Below are 17,700 nucleotides of genomic sequence, written 5' to 3'. Positions count from 1 at the left end.
ACAAAACTAAAGAACTGATCATTGACTTCAGAAAGAAAGGAGAACACGCCCCCACCTACATCAACGGAACTGAGGTTACATAGAACAGTAAAGCACCAACCTGTGTAAAAGGTGGGGAGAGTAAAGAGCATCAAAGTTCCTCAGAGAGTCGATAGCCAATGACTTTCCATGCAGGCATGTCAGTCAGGAAGGCACAACAATGCCTCTTCTTCCTCAGGCAGCTCAGGAAATTTGGCATGTCCGTAAGGTCCCTCACCAACTTCTAAAGGTGCACTATTGACAGCATACTGTATAGGTGCGAAATGGCCTGGTCATGGCAACTGCTCTGGCCAGGAATGTAGGAAACTACAAAAAGTGGAGTGCATAGCCCAGACCATCATGAAAGCCAACCTTCCATCCATGGACTTTATTTACACAGCTCGCTGCTGTGGAAGGGTGGCCAATATTATCAAAGACCCATCACACCTTGGTAATGACCTCCTACAGCTGCTTCTGTCAGGCAGAAAATAAAGAAGGCTGCCAATGTGGTAACTGCATCCACTGTACCCGGTGTGGCTTCCTCTACATTGGGGAAACCAAGTGGAGGCTTGGGGACCGCTTTGCAGAACACCTCCGCTCGGTTCGCAACAAACAACTGCACCTCCCAGTCGCAAACCATTTCCACTCCCACTCCCATTCTCTAGATGACATGTCCATCATGGGCCTCCTGCAGTGCCACAATGATGCCACCCGAAGGTTGCAGGAACAGCAACTCATATTCCGCTTGGGAACCCTGCAGCCCAATGGTATCAATGTGGACTTCACCAGCTTCAAGATCTCACCTTCCCCCACCAGATCCCAAAACCAGCCCAGTTCGTCCCCTCCACCCACTGCATCCCAAAACCAGTCCAACCTGTCTCTGCCTCCCTAACCTGCTCTTCCTCTCACCCATCCCTTCCTCCCACCCCAACCTGCACCTCCATCTCCTACCTACCAACCTCATCCCACCTCCTTGACCTGTCCGTCTTCCCTGGACTGACCTATCCCCTCCCTACCTCCCCACCTATACTCTCCTCTCCACCTATCTTCTTTTCTCTCCATCTTCGGTCCGCCTCCCCCTCTCTCCCTATTTATTCCAGAACCCACACCCCATCCCCCTCTCTGAAGAAGGGTCTAGGCCCGAAACGTCAGCTTTTGTGCTCCTGAGATGCTGCTGGGGCTGCTGTGTTCATCCAGCCTCACATTTCATTATCTTGAACACACACATGAGCAGGTTCAGGAACAGCTTTTTGGCCGTTATTAGACTGTTAATAATGTAACCTGCAATATAACCTGTATGCCTAAGTCTTTTTGATCTTTACATCCTTTGCTTGCTGTGATCTGCCTGTACCGCTCATAAACAAATCTTTTCACTTATTTTGGTATACGTGACAATAAAATCAAAATTAAAAAATCAAACTCAGATGCTTGGCAACCGCATGGAATTTCAAGAGTGCACATTAAACCACTTAGAAATGAGGTGGATGCGTCTGGAACCAATCTCATTGAGACATCTCCAAAATTTGAACTGAGCAGAACAAAGATTGTTTTCACATACCTTGAAGGCTACAATGCATAACTGAGCAATTTTCCCACCACGAGTCACAGTGACTATCTCTTCCTTTTTAAACACTAAACACCACCAATAAAACGCCTGCATAGCCAATTAAATATTTACATACAAAGCCTGTTATGGGCAATGCAAAGCGTCAAAAGTGAGGGGGAGGTAGGGAGAGAGGGAAGAAACGAAATCAAAATGGAGATGGAGGAAGAAATAAATTGCTATGTCCCCCACAGTGCCCACCTCTCTCTGAAAGCATCAGAAAGGTTTTAATAGATTTGTAAAATGTTGGAGAAAAGCTGAAGTAAATCGAATTTGTGGGGAGGCAACAGCCTGGTGGTATTATCACTTGACTATTAATCCAGAAAGTTGGCTAATGTTCCAGAGACCCAGCTCAAATCCCATCATAGCAGATGGTGGTACTTGAAGTCAATATAAAGCATCTGGAATTAAGAATCTAATGGTGACCATGAGACCACTGTCAATTGTCAGAAAAATGCCATTTAGTTCACTAATGTCCTTTAGGGAAGGATTTGTGTTGTCCTTATTTGGTCTGGCGAACATGTGGCCCCAGACCCACAGCAACGTGATTGACCCTTAAATCTGTCTGGTCAGTTAGGGATGGGCAATAAATGCCAGCCTCGCCAGAGACGCACAAATTCCATGAGTGAAGTAAAAAAAAACACATATTTGATTGAAGGGCCAGTATATCAGCTGGGAGAATGAAACCAATTGAAATTAATGTGCAAGTTTAATTAACACGATGTATCAAATTTCAGAACGTGGATTGCAAATGTACCATCATCATGACTGTACTTCTGCAAAACTGTTTCACTGCATATCTTCAAATGACATATTTACTACTATTGTTTTAAAATATTTGCATTTGAACTCAAATTTCCCATTACATCAGCTGTTTTGTTACAATACTACTGGTGTTCACTAAAATCACAAAGCATAATTCAAGCTTCAGTGCATGTTTTTCTCAATTTTTGGACTGTTTGAAAATATACTGCAAAAAGTGATACTTACATTTTACCCTCTGATGAAGGGTCTAGGCCCGAAACGTCAGCTTTTGTGCTCCTGAGATGCTGCTTGGCCTGCTGTGTTCATCCAGCTTCACACTTTGTTATCTTGGATTCTCCAGCATCTGCTGTTCCCATTATCTCGTACATTTTACAATGTACATTATAATATAAAGAATACACATTCAGCATGGATGTCATTTAAAGTACTGTGAAAAGAAAGGATAGCATCTGTTTGAATACTTGTGATTCAGTTAATCACTTTTCTCAATATTAATTGTCACTGAATTTATGGCTACAAGTTAACGTAACTTTTAATATAAAACTGTTGTACTCTTTTAACAATTTGGTCATGTTTTTGATATCCATAAACATCTGTGGGTAAAACAAAGGTCACAATTCTAGAGATGGTAAGGTTTCTTACCCTGTCACTGAAGACTCCAGGGTCGGTGGGGGGGTGGGGGACTGAATCACGTACCCACAGATATTTTCTGCTGTGGCTGGAGACAAGATTTCTTGCGACAAAGTCCAACTCAGATTGATAGTCAACCTGAAAGGCCAACAGTTCATTAGTCCCTGCTGGACCACTGGTGGACTTGAATGACATTCACAGTCCTGGATCCAAGATAGAAGTTAATATAGAGACAGAGAGAAGAAAGGCTTGGGGAAATGTAGTGGATGGGTGTGTGGTCTTGATGTTAAGGCCAGGTGGAGTGGGGACATCTGAGGGGAAGGCTGAAGCTGATCTTGGCGTGGGGAGGAATGGCACACCTAGTAAGGAAAAAGATGTATACTGACCTCACCCTCCAAATACTTTGAACTGCTGGCTCTCTCTTCCCCTGACCTCATGATCCTTTCCTGCCAGCTTAACATTGAGGCTGGGTGAGATACAACCATTAATTGGCCACATAAGAGGTCACTTAAACGACAACAGGATGCCCATCACAACCCTTGCTTGGTCCCACAAATTACGGGCACGATGGGAGTAGGCAGCCAGCAGGACAGTGAGAAAGTAACCTTGGGAAATTTATAGGTCCCCAGCAGCAGTACAATTCTGCCCTTAACTCTTTTAAGTATTATGAATGAGTTCACGTGGGAACTGTTGTTAACCATTTTTTATCTCTGCAAAAAATAAGCAACCAAAATTAAACAGCACGAACAAATAGACTTGATAATGCGCAAAATGTGAACATATAACATATGAAAGTAAAACCAAATCAGTTAGTAACAATAATTAACTGCCAGGCATTATTTACACTTTAATTTTAATTCAATCCACACAATTAAAAAAAAATTACCTGATAAAAATTAATCATGGTTAACAGCTGTGATCTCCATGGAATGCCTCTAACCAGAGTTCACTTAGCAACCAATTAGTACTCTCCTCTCAAGCAATTTAACTAGTAGTTTCTACTTGAATTGGTGTTTTTGTGAATTGTCCTGAAAGTTCAAGATGGAAAATGTCAATAAAATGTTCCTTTTGCAGCAATATACAATAGTATTAAAATGTAAACATGGAAAAAGTAACATATCCTGAGCAAATCAAAATCAATTAGGCAAATCCAGCTATCTACGCTAATGCAAGGTACTAATACAAAATTCGCTTAAATCCCTGTAAGATTGATTTTAAATCCATTCAGTCCATAGCTTTCAAATTCCTTATGGATTTATTAAAGATTTCAAGGACTTTTCATGCACATTGGTAAATCCCAGCTCCAGGCCAGAAGATTCGAAGTCAAGTTGCACCAACCTGAAAGCGCACCATAACACGTCTGAATAGGTTGATCATTTTCAATTAATAATTTCATAAAGTACAATGTGAACGCAAATTGAAATGTTAATTACAAACTGCTAGACAAGGCAGAGATGTTTGGTGGTTCCCTTTTACTACCTACTGAGCAAATATATCAAGATGTGTCTTTTTTTTAAAAAAATGTATTGTTCTAATCTCGATTGCTGTAACTCTCAAAAACAAGGCACAAAGGAATGTTTACTCACAAATTACTTTGAAAGAATAATATTTTTCACAATGTCCAAAATGTAATCACTACAGCACCCACTCACACATAGACATAAGAAACAAAATTAAACGAGGTTGTATGCATGCAGATTGTATAAAAAATTTCAAAAAAATCACGACAGTTTTTGAGGCACCATCTGGAAACTTCGAAGGCCTCATTTGGTTCCCTAAAGACAATGAAGGTCATATGTTTCTGACAATGAATTCCCAATGGCTTACTGCTGGCAACTGGAGGTTTATGGCTGGTTTCAGCAAATCAGGAAAAGAAGAATGGCCTATGCTCTTATTAATTTTTAAACAGGGTCTACACATTTTTGCTGTGTGAGATCTTTTCCTTCTATGGTCTCTGCGTCAGATTAGCTGCTCCCGAATCTGCCGTTCAAGTTATGAGTAATTTATATCTTTCTCATTATAAGACAGGCTCTGTCGTTTAATCACAGTATTGGTGTCCCAATTCTCCACACAAACGTTTTCTGATGATTGTTATCATCATGGATGAGACCACCAAATTTATTTAACTGTCAAACTAGGAACCAGCCACCACTTTTTTTAAAAGTTGATAAAATGTGAGATCTCAGGTGCTTACTGAAAGACTAAAACTGGAATATTACATTGATTTGCATGGACAACAATAAACTTTACTATAGAAACTTGGAACAATAATTCAATGTACTACTATACCTCTTGTACACAAATTATATTCTAACATCTAGAATTATCATTAGGCAATTATAGGTAACAAATGGTGATTGAAATTCCCCAGATCATACCAAATAGCAAATGCAAGACAAAACAGTTCTGGACGATGGTGAATCTCTGTGACAGTTGATACACCTCACGGATCTGGTCATTTTTCTCATTAACTTTCACCTCTGGTGTTTCAGGTGTAATAGGAACATCTTTTGCCATTATCTTTTCATGAGGTGACTGAATGTTTAGAGGTTTGCACAATGTGAAGTTATTCTCCACTGGTTACTATCTCCTTCAGGTGCTCCAGATACTGTTCTATCCTCACATATAATGGGGTCTCTATTTTTTTGCTTTGTAGTTACCTTTAAAGAAAGTTTCATTGTCTGAAATTTTTCTGCCAAATCATTGTGGCTGGGCATTAAAGAGCTGTTCTGTTATGTTAAATTTCATTCAGTTTTTTTCAGCCAGTTGATAATGTATGCCAACCACAATGAAAAATATATCCCGTTCAAAAAGTTTGGCGTGGCCAAAATGCCTTCTTTGTCATGGTCTTTTTAGTCATTCCCATTGGTCAATGGCACTAATGGGAATAAATTGCAAACTTTTGCACAAGCTCCACATATTCTCATCTTCTCCTCAATTTTGGAATCAAGCCCTGGCCACAAAAAATAGCTAAAATAAGACAAAGAACTGTGCATGTTTGAGATCTGTAACATAAACTGAAATTGCTCCTGAAACTCAGCAGATCTGGCAGTATTTGTGGGGAGAAAGCAAAGTTAACTTTTCAAGCCTGGTGACTCTTCATCAGACATTCTTCAATTCTGACAATGCCACAGTAATATTTGTGTGGTGGATTTAACATACATTTCCCTAATGTGTTGGCATAATGGCCCTCATTCCTCATAGGAATTTACCAGATAGTTCTAGTTTCTGTGTCATAAGGCTTCAAGTTATTCTTGTGGCATTGCCATAAAGTACCATGTCCATCACTTTTAACAGCAGTGGATAATTGCTAGTATACATCTTAAATTGTTCTGATGTTACAGGAGCGTTCTCTACTTGCTTGAAGTCAAAAATAAAATTAAACAAGCACTGTTTATTGTCAAATCATTTGGCAATGGGTTAGAGCCCATCAGCATTCCCATGTAAGCTGGATTGCTGATACTGAATGATATAAGTGTGATCTAATCTCAACAATGGCCAACTCTGCACATAGCTCACTGCAAGAAGATATTCCTGTATGAGGAATATAAAATATTGTGGTCCATGGTCTGTTAGTCAGGTAAATTCCCAGTCTTACATGTATTGGGGGAATCATCTAATGCTAAAAATGATTCCTACAGCTTCCTTTTCTGTCTGTGCATAATTCATTCTGCTTTGTTTAAAGATCTTGATGCAAATGCTATTGACTTTGTTTCATTGTTGGGTAATATGTGAGAAACAACTGCTCCCGTTCTATACAGTGATACATTCCATGCTAGTTGCAACAGTAATACTGGGTCAAAATGGGTCAGAACTTCTGCTTTTAATAAAGCCTCTTTTGCTTGTGCAAAGGCTGTTTCATATTGATTTTCCCATTTCACTTCTTGTTTTGATGTAATAAATTGTGCAATAGTTTGACAATGGTTGCAAGATTTGGGACAAAGCAGTATTGCCTTAGTAGTTTAACATGTCCAAAAAGGATCATAATTGGTTTACATTTTTAGATGCTAGTGCCTCATTTAGGGCTATTAAATTGGAAGATGGTTTGTAAAAAAAAACACACTTGTCTTTCCTCATTGTTAAGTCATAATCTTCAAGTCTCTGCAGAGTACCATTTAAAATTATATACGTGCTATTTATATTTCTCCCTGTGACTAAAGTATTTTCTCAATAACACTGGGCTTCAAATCAATTTAAAATGTGACCAATGGCACTTTGGAAAGGTGCAGGTGTAAATGTGATTCCAAACAGAAATTTCTTGTATCTGAATAGCCTTTTATGTTACCACCATCAAGTATTTCTGTGGATCTGTATTTCTCTGGAAATGGGCTTGATTAAAGTCAATTTTACTTAAAAACTGAGCCCCAACTAGTTCAGCAAGTAGGTCATTGATTAAATTCAAAGGATACTGCTTAGCGCACAGTACTGGATTAATAGTGACCTTTAAATCACTGCAAATGTGTACCGATCCATCTTTCTTCATCATTTGTATGATAAGCATGGCTCACTCATTCACATTTATTGGTTCAAGAACTTCCATCTTGTCCAGTTCTTCTAATTTTGCCTAAAGCTTTGGTCTGATTGAATAAGGCTCTGATCCAGCCTTGCAACATTTTGCTTAATTTACAATTTGACAAAGATCTTTTCCATGCCTCCCAGATTGCCTTTCAAATCAATGGCATGTTTCTTTCTTCACCAATGGCAGTTCTGAGTTTTCATTTGTGGTAATCTCTCAGCTGCCCTTTTGTGAACTTTCTCAGATGCCACTCTGTGAACTCACATGCTCAAGCTCATCTGTCGAATTGCTACAGCAGCTACTTCCACCGAGATTGCTATTTCCGGTAACTTCCTAAAATCTAGGTTTCTTTCCGTCAGTAATCTCTTCTTGATTGCATCAAATCCTAAACACACAAGAATCTGTCTCCGACAGCGTCATTTAAGCTGTCTCCAAATCAGCAGGATTCTTTTAACTTGCTTAAAATTGCTATGAGCTCAGAGATAGATTTACCATGGTGCTGGTTACAGTTGTGGAATCCATACCTTTCAGCAATCACCAGTGGCTTTGCTGAAAAATGATTCAGTAGGATTCTTGCTATTTCTTCATGAGTTTTGGAATGCAGTTCTCTAGTTGTACTAGATTGCCAGATGATTAAAAGATTTTCTTCCCTTAATGCCCAGGAATGCAGGGACAATTAAATCATGTTTAAACTTGTCAGCTTGAACAAAATAATGGAATCTCTCTGTCTATGGGTTCCAGCTCTTTGTACTTTCATCATATATTTCCTTTACATTCCAAAAGCCTTTCTAATAGGTTGCTGCACCTGAATGTAAGCTTTCAGTGACATGTTGTCAAGGATACCTGGGTTTCTTTGTACATTAACACTTTATAAGCTCTTGCTATTTGAGAAATATACTGCACTCTGTTCTTTCAACTAAGTGGATAACCTCACATTTCCCAGCATTAAATTCCATCTGCCATGTTTTTGCACAATTACTACACCTGTCCAAACTTTTTTGAAAGCATTGTACGTCTTCCTGAAAACATACATTCCTATTTTGCTTTGCATCATCTGCAGATTTGGGAGTAGTGAATTTGGAATTCACATCCACGTCATTTATCTATAATTGGAACAGCCGAGGCCCAAGTACCGATTCCTATGAGTTGCAGACTACCAACGTGAGAATGACCCATTCATGCTTACTGCTTTATGGATACTACCCAAGCCTTATTCCAAGTCAATACATTACCTCCTTTACCATGCGCTTTAAATTTGCTAACCAACCTTCCGTGGGGAAACTTATTAAAAGCTACCTGAAATTCCAAACTACTCTGTCAATTCCTATTTACTGATTTTTTTTATAACCAAGATCCGCAAAAAACTCCAGCAAGTTTGCCAAACAGGACTTTTCTTTTGCAAATCCATGCTGACTGTGCCTAATCAGATCATTTGTATCCAACTGTCCATTTATGACATTCTTTCTGATAGATTCTAGCATTTTCCATACTATTGATGCAAAGTTGAGTTCCTGCTTTTTTCCCTTGTTCCTTCTGAAATAATGGGGTGATATTTGCAAGCTTCCAATCTGCAGGAATCATTCCAGAGTCCAGGGAAGTTTGAAAGATGATTAGCAATGCATTAACGATCTCAGTAGTCACCTCCTTCAAAACTCTGAGATGTAGACTTATCAGGTCCCAGGTCATATCAAATTTTATCCCCATTAATTTCTGCAGGCAATCTTGCCAATGCTAATTTCCTTCACCATGTCATTCCCCCGAGTTACAAGGATCTCTAATTCTGGAGATTCTTTGTCTTTTCCTCAGCAGAAACAGATGAAAAGGAATCATTTATCTTCTTTGTCATTTCTCTATTTCCCATTATAAACACTCCTGAGACTTTTACCAGCTCTACATTTGTCTTAGGTAAATATTTCCTTTTCGCATATCTGTAGAAGACTTTATAGTCCAATTTCACATTTTTGCCAGACTGCAATGGTAAAAGAAGTATATAACTGAGCTGGATAGATCAGAAGGTTATTAGTTTGAAACTAGTCATTGTTAGGTTGGTTGGACTCAGATGAAGTTGTGGTGTTGCCCCAAACCTGCCTTTGTTATTGGGTCAGTAAGGTGAGTAGGGAAGGCCATTTTTGATGAAACACGTAATTTAGGTTCATCGATGAAAAATGATCAGTTGGGAGATGCTGCCTCCATTCCAAAAACCTCCAGAAAAGGAGTCAATCATTTGTTATTGTACATATTCCTCCAATTTAATATTTGAACTATCTGTTGGCCTGGAACAAGTGGAAACCCATTTCTTGCTTCATGCTCATTCAACACACATACCGATAATGGCTTCAGTTTCACAAGAAGGTGTATGTTTTGGCAAGTGAAGTTCGCTTCACATATAAGCATTATTAAATAATAGGGACGATAGGAAGCTACTACATGAGATAATAGTCACCATTACTGATATGAGATTTTTGTTCCAGATTTGTTTAATGAACTGAATTTAAATTTCCCAGTGACTATTGTGGGATTCAATTTCAGATCTTCAGATTATTAACTCAATCTTCTGGATTATTAGTCCACTAACATAACCATTACATTACCACACCAGAAATTAATTGATTTTTGTTATGAGAGGATATTGAGAAATGCGAAAGGAAAGATCAGAAGAGAAAGGGGAACGGTGTAAAACTGAAATGAAGGAGACAGTAATGAAGGTACATGAAAGAGAATATCGGTAGTCAAAGATGGTGAAACAAGTAAATGAGGTAAGAGAATAAATGTTTCATGTTTGTGAATTTACAAAGTTCAAAATTAATAAAAATATATATAAAATCTACATCTTTACAGTATCATCAGCACTGCTATTTTCAGCAGTCAAACACGAGATATGCACACCCTGTGTTAAGTATTGTATCTACCTTGTATTTCAAAGAAGAGAACACTTGCACTGCTGTTGTCCTTGTGTGGAAAATACTTTGTGATTCAGAGATCTGATGAATGCTTTCTTAGATCCATTATACACATTCTGATCCATTCAACAAACTTACACAAACATATGTAAACTATAAAGTCAAATATATTTGACCCTATCAAGCCAACTTGAACCTTGCGTGAGTCCGTTCATGACCTGAGATCTTGGATGGGTTTCATAATAAAAGCAGCCATCACCTTACTGTTGTAAGAGCTGCCACCCGCTGATCTCTGCCCCAAGACGTCTTTGATCCAGGGGGCAACATGCACTGCTGGTCTTTTAGGTATATGAGCAGATCTTCCCAAGAAGAGATGATGTGGGAGTCTTGCAGGCTCTCCATCAGGGCCTAAGGCCTTTGTCACCACCACAAGACTCCACTACATATTGTTTGGTGGCCTTGCTCTGATAGATTACAGAATAGTATGGCAATTTTTGACTTCAATTTACTGAATATTTGTAATGAGTTGACTGACTTGAGGTAAACTTTCACATTTCAATCAAATGTCCTTGTTTGCATCCCAAAGCTGGTTTGAGCTTACCGATTGCTTCTTAGCTGGGGAGAAATAAATAAAGCTGAAAAAGTAAGGGTTGAAGTACTCCAGAGAAGCTCACAGCTGGGATGGTAAATAGTGAAGAGGATAGTCTTAGATTACATGAGAACATAGATGAGCTGATCAGTGGCAAATGGAATTCAATCTGGTTAATGTGAGGTGATGCACATGAACAAGGACAAACAAAGCAAATGAATACATGATGAACAGTAGGACCTTGGGAAGCACAGAGGATCAGAGGGACCTTGCTGTGCATGTACACTGGTCCCCAAAGATATCAGGACAGTTGGTTAAAATGGTTAAGAATTAGTGTGGTATTTTGACTTTATTAGCTGAGATATAGAATTTAAGAGCAGGGAGGTTATGCTGGAACTGTATAAGACATTGGTTAAGCCACAGCTACAGTATTGTGTGCAGTTCTGAAATCTACTTTATAGGAGGGATGTAACAGTACGAGGGAGGGTATTGAGAGTGATACCTGTCCTGGGGATTTTCAGTTATGAAGAGAGATTGGATATGCAAAGGGTTTTTTTTCCTTACAGCAAAGGACATTGAGAGGGGCATGATTGAGGTGTATAAAATTGTGAGGGACATAGATAGGGTAAACATGAAGAAATTTTTCCCCTTGATGGAGAAATGCCTAGGGGCACAAGTTTAAGTAAAGGGCCAGAATATTTTGAAGAGACATGAGGAAAAGTTTTTTTTTCACGTAGCAGATGGGGTGAATCCAGAACTCACTCGCTATAAGAATAGCAGAGGCAGAAATCCTCATTGCATTTAAGTAGTATTTAGATGTACATTTGCAGTACCAAGGCATGGAACGCTGTGAGCTAAATGCTGGAAAATGGGATTAGAATAGTTTGGTAGCAGAGATAATGGGAACTGCAGATGCTGGAGAATTCCAAGATAATAAAATGTGAAGCTGGATGAACACAGCAGGCCAAGCAGCATCTCAGGAGCACAAAAGCTGACGTTTCGGGCCTAGACCCTTCATCAGAGAGGGGGATGGGGGGAGGGAACTGGAATAAATAGGGAGAGAGGGGGAGGCGGACCGAAGATGGAGAGTAAAGAAGATAGGTGGAGAGAGTGTAGGTGGGGAGGTAGGGAGGGGATAGGTCAGTCCAGGGAAGACGGACAGGTCAAGGAGGTGGGATGAGGTTAGTAGGTAGCGGGGGGTGCGGCTTGGGGTGGGAGGAAGGGATGGGTGAGAGGAAGAACCGGTTAGGGAGGCAGAGACAGGTTGGACTGGTTTTGGGATGCAGTGGGTGGGGGGGAAGAGCTGGGCTGGTTGTGTGGTGCAGTGGGGGGAGGGGACGAACTGGGCTGGTTGAGGGATGCAGTAGGGGAAGGGGAGATTTTGAAACTGGTGAAGTCCACATTGATACCATTTTGCAGAACACCTCCGCTCAGTTCGCAAAAAACAACTGCACCTCCCAGTCGCAAACCATTTCCACTCCCCCTCCCATTCTCTTGATGACATGTCCATCATGGGCCTCCTGCACTGCCACAATGATGCCACCCGAAGGTTGCAGGAACAGCAACTCATATTCCGCCTGGGAACCCTGCAGCCATATGGTATCAATGTGGACTTCACCAGTTTCAAAATCTCCCCTTCCCCTACTGCATCCCTCAACCAGCCCAGTTCGTCCCCTCCCCCCACTGCACCACACAACCAGCCCAGCTCTTCCCCCCCACCCACTGCATCCCAAAACCAGTCCAACCTGTCTCTGCCTCCCTAACCGGTTCTTCCTCTCACCCATCCCTTCCTCCCACCCCAAGCCGCACCCCCCGCTACCTACTAACCTCATCCCACCTCCTTGACCTGTCCGTCTTCCCTGGACTGACCTATCCCCTCCCTACCTCCCCACCTACACTCTCTCCACCTATCTTCTTTACTCTCCATCTTCGGTCCGCCTCCCCCTCTCTCCCTATTTATTCCAGTTCCCTCCCCCCATCCCCCTCTCTGATGAAGGGTCTAGGCCCGAAACGTCAGCTTTTGTGCTCCTGAGATGCTGCTTGGCCTGCTGTGTTCATCCAGCCTCACATTTTATTATCTTAGAATAGTTTGGTGTTGTTTTTGACCAGCACAGATGTGATGGGTTGGAGGGCTTTTTTCTGTGTTGTAGATTGCCACAACTCCACGTTTCAAGATCAGCAACATTAGAGAGACTACTTTTGATTACTGCATTTCTACAGGACCTAAAAACGCTATGAGATTACGAGAAGTTACAGATAAATCTGGTGGATCCTTACATCCTTAGTTATGGGACAAGTGAAACCAAATACATCTTCATTATCATTAAAACATCATTTCAGCCTCAACTCTGCTCATTATTTGTTCTGTTGCTTCAGTTTCTATATATATAGCACTTGGACTTGGTCTGCCTATGCAAGGAAGTGGCAGCCAAACAGCTTGCATTTTTGCACTGAGTAAACAATTATGTGAGAAAAAGGCATTTGTCAAAGATTTTCATTCACACTCTACAGGACAATTTGGAAGCAATACTAAAATGAAGTGACAGCAACAGTGATACAGATGGAAGGAAAGTGTTTACTGACTGCAAGTGATTTCTGATATGTAAAGACATTGACATGCACCAGTTATTAATGACTGACAGTTAAGGTTCAGGGGTTTGAGTTAAGAGGTTTATAAAATCATGAGGGACATAGATAAGGTGAACAGCAAAGGTCTTTTCCGTCAGGTGGATAATTCAAACTAGGTGGCATATTTTTAAGGTGAGAGGAGGATTTAAAAGGAACCTGAGGTCCAACATTTTCACACAGAGATTGGTTCGTACATGGAATGAACGGCCAGAAGAAGTAGTAGATGTTAGTACATTTACAACATTTGAGAGACATTGGGACAGATATGTGAATAGAAAAGGTGTAGAGGAATATAAGCCATATGCAGGCAAGTGGTACTAGTTTAGGTTGGGAAACCTGATCAGCAAGGACGAGTTGTACCAAAGGATCTATTTCCTTGCTGCATGACTCTATGCCTCTATAACTGCCAAACTTGGCTCAAATTATAAATCAGGCAGATTGATTCTGATTAGTTAGGGCATCGTCCCAAGAAATAAACCAGAAGATGGCTGTTACCTCCCTTGCGAGTTGAAACAGGTGCAGTATGTATACATAGCTTTTCTGTCTGCAAAGAATATATATAGCTTTTGGAAAATGTTCACTTCTCATGGCAATACCTTGACTGATTACAATCAACCTGCCTGGTACAAAATTGAATGAAGTTTGGCAATTAACTGTCAGTATTCTCCATGGCAATACCTCTACCAATCACAGTCCATTTGCAAACAATCATCACACTCTTCACATACAATATAAACATTGCTCTCCCTCTATTTTTCTTGAAAATTTTCCCCATGAACGTAAGACAAAAATCTTTTGCCAAAATGAGACTTTTTCAGCAAGTTCTGTTACTAAATGAATATAATGATATGGGACTTATTGTCATAAGACACTACCTCAGAGCTTGCAATGGAGATATAATGCAGAGCACAGACTGATAATATTCTTTTCTCTTTGACATTTGCACGTGATAGCTGAAGCTAAGCATTATGGAACAGGGAGACTAAACAAAATTAGACTTGTAGTCTGAGGTCTAAAAGATGGACATTTTGTCACCAAAACAGTCAAATTAAAATGCCACAAGGTTTGGAAAAGAGGCAAAAGAGAATGTCAACAAGTCATCTGCCCCAAAAGTCATGCTGGAAGCAGTTTTGAGTGATGACAGAAAATTCAGCATGCCCACCATTTGGGTGAACAGCATTAATTTGTAAAACACCTCTCGCTCAGACAGATCAATTGGATTATTACAGGAGTACAATGCATGAGTTTCTTACACTGCAACACTTCAAAGGGCTTCATTTTTTCTAAGGTGTTCTGGAGTATCATAAGATCATGAAACATATTCTGTAATGCAACTCTTTTATACATAGTCACATAATTGCTACAGACCAAATCAGATTACTAAAAGATGACAAACTCTAAGTATACCAATGGAATAGACAGGAATAGAGCCAAACTCATTTTGTTATATGTAAACATAATTAAATTTATGACAGCAATAAATTGCTGTGGGACTGACTGTTAGTTGAATGATGCCTTTTCACCTCCGCAAACAAGATTCAAATCTAGCCCGGACAGCTAAGCAAAACTATCATCATTACCAAGGGTCTAACGAAGGTTGAAATTCAAGCAGTCCTATCCAGTTTGCAGTGGGCAAAGAAGGAAAAGACATTGTTGAGCCTTCTAGGATTGACTGTTATAGATTGGAGCATGTCTGACAGCAGAACACACCAGATTCCCCAAGGGGTCCTCACTCAGGCATCATACTCATCATGTGCTTTTGTATGCAGCCAATATTTCTTTTAGGCAGCCACTCTGAATGCCTGAGAAATAGCCTGACGATCTTGGCTTGGACATTTTTTTTAGGTATCCTCAGTGCACAGTATATTGATCCCTGAAATTCTGCTTTGTCACAACCTAAATTGGACAGTGATATAGATTTTATAAAATTACCTTATCTATTATGGGACTCAAGTATCTTTCATTATATTTAGAATTAAAATAGCTAATCTATATAATAGTTTTTAAAAAGTTGTATATTTTTGCCAAATTTCTTGATGTTTGAGAGTTTGCCTTCTGATTAAGGCACGGGGAGATGTAGGTTCTTCACACAAAGAGTGGTGGGCATGTGGAATGCACTGCCAACATTGGTAGTGGAATTAGATACATTAGGGACATTCAAGAGACTCTTCAATAGGCACATGGATGATAGTGAAATGTAGGGTAGGCAGGGCAGTTTGATCTTAGAGTAGGATAATAAGTCGGCACAACATCATGGGCCGAAGGGCCTGTACTGTGCTCTATCATTCCATGCTCTAATGAGACAGTGAGATTTGGGATTAATGCCAATAAAGTTGGACATGCTGTTGTAATGGGCAAAAGCTCATGTAGACTGATTTGAAGTTTAGAAAATGCAAAATTGCACATTGTGATGAATACTGTACAATTTATGTACATTAATATTGTTACCCTCATTGGGGTGGCTTACTGGAAATGAAGCTTTGCTATTCCTAGAGTTGTCACAAAAGCTAGAGTTTTAAAAATATGCTGAATTCCCCAACTAACTAACTTTCAGATCCACATTCACACAAAGCATGGACCAAGTTCATGTACTTGACAAAAATAACTAATTATTGAATTAAATAGGCTCTAGCTAGAGGCAAGTAATTATGAACCTATGGCATACATCTCTAGTAGTTTACGTTTAATTGACTTATAAATCATCCCTCTACCCCTTTTACCCCTCTCTTTCTCTCACACGAACACACACACAGGAAAATAGTGGAAGTTATACAGAGAAGGAAAACTGGGAAAGCAGTTCAGTGGTTCTTTGATCACATGGTCTACTAAGATGGTTCTGACGCTGATCAGAATGCTGCTTCTTTGTCTTCCTTCTCCTGATGCTTTCAATGGTTTTCAAGGGGCATACGTTGGCTGACTTCCATGAAAAAGGTCTCTGATTATTAATGAAAAGTCATAGGTTATAGCAACTGCTCAAGGAAAAAATAAATTGGTTTTCTTGAGTCTTAAAGCAGTGTTTATTGCAGAGAACAGAAAGCTCTTAGGCTGGTGAAGGACTGATGGCTTCTCACTACCTTATTCACAGCCCTAAGCTATTCAACTACCTGACAGGCATATTTGTTAGCTGGCAGGGGCTCTTGTCATCAATAACTGATCACTAGTCCATAGGCTAGTGAGCTACATGTTGCCAACTGAATCTATATTTGTACACACCCCTTGGCTTCAGCTCGTCTACAAACTATACTTCATATTACCGCTTGAACTAGCAGTGAGAGAAAATATTAAGCCATTAGCTTATCAGAATGTAGGATGGATAATTTACTTTTAATGTTGTTGAATGTTTTTAAAATCAGTTCGAATGAAAACAGACTAAAATCAGATGCAAATATAATGTTTCCTGGAAATTGCTCTAAAGAGTAAAGGGAATAAATTAACTCTAGGGAACAATTTGTTAAACTATACTATGAAATAGGATTTTGTTTTGCTATGTGTTCAATTCTGCCCAAATGGTGTTATATTTTGATAAGTTTTGAATTGTTTTGTTCCTGTGCTTTATTAAAAAATTTCGATTTTATTGTTAAAACCAAATCTACAGCCATGTGTCCTTACCTTTTAGTGAGAGATCATTGTTAAACATGATCTATCAAGTCACAGCTTATTGTGCAATCTGATCTATCCAGTATTAACATCAGTTGTGACCAGTACAATGATTTTTACAACCACTAGCTACAATTTACAGAAATAGGTGCCATAATTGAAGTTATTCGGATTACCATGTCACTGTCAAAGCCTGTCATTTCTTTGTTGTTGTGCAAGTGGTAAATGGAATTTAATTGTGACAAGTATGAGGTGGTGAACTTTGGGAGGACTACTAAAGTTAGGGAGTATACATTGAATGGTACAACGTTAGAAAATACAGAAAAATCAGAGGAACTTTGGTACTGTGTCCATAGATCCTTGAGGCAGCAAGACTGGTAGATAAGGTTGTTAAGGCAGCATATGGACACACCTTTATTAGTCAAGACAATCGATACAAAAGCATGGAGGTTAT

The 17,700-nt window shown here is 39.7% G+C and overlaps 1 long non-coding RNA gene across 2 annotated transcripts in view; it reads right to left on the bottom strand.

The window, feature by feature from the left end:
- Positions 1 to 17,700, bottom strand: part of LOC125451087 (uncharacterized) — a 54,459-nt gene that overhangs the window by 34,772 nt on the left and 1,987 nt on the right. Inside the window, exons 2-4 of one of the 2 annotated variants that reach the window (XR_009445795.1) lie at positions 3,903 to 4,044; positions 3,029 to 3,154; positions 2,612 to 2,813 (exon numbers count right to left, since the gene is read on the bottom strand). This is a non-coding gene — a long non-coding RNA (uncharacterized LOC125451087). Of the gene's footprint in view, positions 1 to 2,611; positions 2,814 to 3,028; positions 4,045 to 17,700 lie in introns of both variants that reach the window. The other variant, XR_007247208.2, reaches the window with a different exon arrangement.

The sequence above is a fragment of the Stegostoma tigrinum genome, chromosome 1 (genome assembly GCF_030684315.1).
Source record: "Stegostoma tigrinum isolate sSteTig4 chromosome 1, sSteTig4.hap1, whole genome shotgun sequence".
Lineage (NCBI taxonomy): Eukaryota > Metazoa > Chordata > Chondrichthyes > Orectolobiformes > Stegostomatidae > Stegostoma > Stegostoma tigrinum.
Note: the sequence above shows the minus strand (reverse complement) of the source record. Positions and strands in the feature narration are given on the sequence as shown.